At 35.9% G+C, this 2,960-nt stretch overlaps 1 pseudogene; it reads left to right on the top strand.

Annotated features, from left to right (window-relative positions):
* The first annotated feature begins 1,079 nt into the window (after positions 1-1,079).
* On the top strand, positions 1,080-2,575 carry LOC120179219 (annotated as a pseudogene).
* The last annotated feature ends 385 nt before the right edge of the window (positions 2,576-2,960 follow it).

Raw genomic sequence — 2,960 nt, 5'->3', positions numbered from 1 at the left:
ATTATTGATTGATTATAATTTAATTAAATGAATTTCTATAAACAAATATGATATATATATATTTATTTTTTTCACATTAAGATTTATAATGTTGTTTAATAAATCAAATATCATATAAAATTATATAATATATTTATAATGTTATTTTATAAATAAGAAATTTTGGAGACAAAATATTAGTGAGAATATTAAAAAGTCAAAGAATTGATAAAATGAAACAACTTGTAAAAAATTGTGGTTTGATGATCAAATTGAATATTATATAATATTGAAATAATTAATATTACACATATAATCTCCTATAGTCGAAGAGGATCGACCGAAAACAACGTAATTGTAATATTATAAATTATTTTTAATTTTTAATTTAAATTACTTAAAATAATTCAAAGTTTAAAGAAAATCAATTTTTGGAATGGATCATGTAATAATGATATCACAATATTGTATTGAATGGATAAGTTCATAATACATAAACTCTCTCTATATATATAATGGGTTCGTCTAGGGGTGTAAACGAGCAGAGTCGAGCTCGAGTAGTGCTGAGCTCGACTCGACTCGAAAATTCTGAAATGAAGCTCGACTCGACTCGAAAACTTTGAAATGAAGCTCAACTCGACTCGAAAATTCGTGAGCTTAAAATTTTCAAGCTCGAATCGAACTCGAAATCCTGAACTGAAGCTCGTGAGCAGCTCGAAAAGGCTCGAAATAAAGAAAAATAATTCTTAAACCTAACTCGATTGAAGCCTCAAACTCAAACTTGAACCTGAACCTTAAATACATAAAAATCTTTCTGTTTTTTTTAAATTCAATACATAAATGTTAATATTATTAATAATTTATTTTAAAAAAAAATCTTAATATATTATGTTTTCGAGTTGCTCACGAGCTTTTCGAATCGAATATTAAGTAGCTCGTTTCGGCTCATTAAGAACTCGAGTCGAGCTCGAGCTCGAGTCTAGTCCATTCGATTCGAGTATTTATCGAGCTTTGATCGAGTCGATCTCGAGTAGGTCGCGATATCTCTCGTCTCATTTACAGCGCAACGTCCACTTCTAGTACTAAGCGTCACCTTTTAGACTTTGATTATCTGCAACTTCAATGGCAATCCACAGCAACATCATTTTCTCAGTTGATAGGAACGATGTCTTATTTATTAAACCCTTAAACCTACACCCTCACAGATTCTCTCTCTCTCCACCATCGACTATGATCCCAACCTCGAGATCATGTGCCCTACTGTTTTCGTGTATCAACCCAATGTCGAATTCCATGTTAAACCCAAGGATCCAGCTTCCTTACAAGAGGAAGCACTCTCCAAGCTCCTCGTTTATTACTATCCTTTAGCCGGGAAGATGAAGAGGGAGTCTGATAGGAAACTCCGAATCACCTGCAATGCCGCCCATGACGGCGTGCCGTTCTTAGTTGCAACCGCCAATTGCAAGCTCTCGTCTTTGAACCACTTCGATGATATTGATGTTCAGACTGGTAAAGAATTCACCTTTGATTTTACATCCGAATCCCACGATGGTTATTATCACCCTCTAGTCACACAGTGAATTTTTTAAAGTTAAAATTATCATATATTTTAAATATTTTTATTAATAATTTTATTTAAAATTTTAATAGTTTATCCTTAGCATAAAATTTTGCATCCCTTCGCGTAGGCGACGAAATTCGTATGTGGGGGATTCACGGTTGCCTTGAGCTTATCGCACTCTGTTTGTGACGGCTTCGGTGCGGCTCAGTTCTTTCAAGCATTGACCGAGCTTGCGAGTGAAAGAACGAGCCCTCCGTTAAACCTGTGTGGGAAAGGCAATTGTTAGTGGCGAAACCAATCGAAGAAATCCCTCAATCCATCGTCGATAAGGACTTATCGCCGGCTTCGCCTTATCTGCCGACAACAGACATAGTACGTGACCAGAGAGAGTCTAAAGCACTGAAAATGAAATTGATCAAAGAAAGCAAAGATGAGAGTGTAATCAGTCTCGAGGTCCTTTCGGCTTATATATGGAGAGCAAGGTTTCGAGCATTGAAATTGACACCAAATGGAAACACAATGCTCGCCATGGCCGTTGGAATACGACGCGCCGTGAAGCCACCGCTACCGGAAGGGTACTACGGGAATGCTTTCACCTCTGCAAATACAGCCATGACCGGGCAGGAACTCGACGAAGAACCGCTCTTCAAATCTGTTACACGAACCAAGGAGAGCAAAAGGGTTGCTTCTGATAATGGGTATATCTGGAACTTCATGAGCATTAACGAGAAGCTGAGAGAAGAAAATCGGAAGTTCGAAGCGGCGGCCGGTGCGGCCATGGTGATATAAGATTGGAGACGGTTGGGACTTTTGGAAGATGTGAATTTTGGATGGAAAGGGAGTGTAAACACGATACCATTGCCGTGGAACATGTTCGGGTACGTGGATTTGGTTCATGTATTGCCTCCTAGTAAACTGGATAAATCCATAGAAGGCGGTGCTAGAGTTTTGGTTTCTCTACCCAGGGCTGCTCTTACCAAATTTAAGGAAGAAATGGAAGCTCTCAAGCGCGGTAACAAGGTTGCAGGCCATTAATATTATCTATGATGTTTTTAAGTTCATAAAATTGTGTTTCATCGTATGATATATCAGCGTGTTCAAAATTATTCTGAACTGATTTCCTTATGGAAACTGGAAAGAATAATCAAGGGACATGAGGTTGTTTAGAAAAAGCGTACGCTGTTCACTTGTAATGCAATTAGAATTTATATCTCTGATTAATAATTTTGTATAAAAAAATTGAAATCGATTTTGGAGTTAGAATATCAGTTGACTTATATAAAATGAGATTAAAATATTTTTAAGTTGAGATGTCTTCTTATATATTAATTGTCTCTCAATTATCTTTCTAATATATCTTAAAATACCTCAACCTTTCTAATATATTAATTGAATAGACATTAAATGTAACTTTAAAAGT

This window comes from Hibiscus syriacus, unplaced genomic scaffold (assembly GCF_006381635.1).
Source record: "Hibiscus syriacus cultivar Baekdansim isolate YM2019G1 unplaced genomic scaffold, ASM638163v2 tig00112408_pilon, whole genome shotgun sequence".
Taxonomy (NCBI): domain Eukaryota; kingdom Viridiplantae; phylum Streptophyta; class Magnoliopsida; order Malvales; family Malvaceae; genus Hibiscus; species Hibiscus syriacus.
This window is presented reverse-complemented; position numbering and strand designations above follow the sequence as displayed.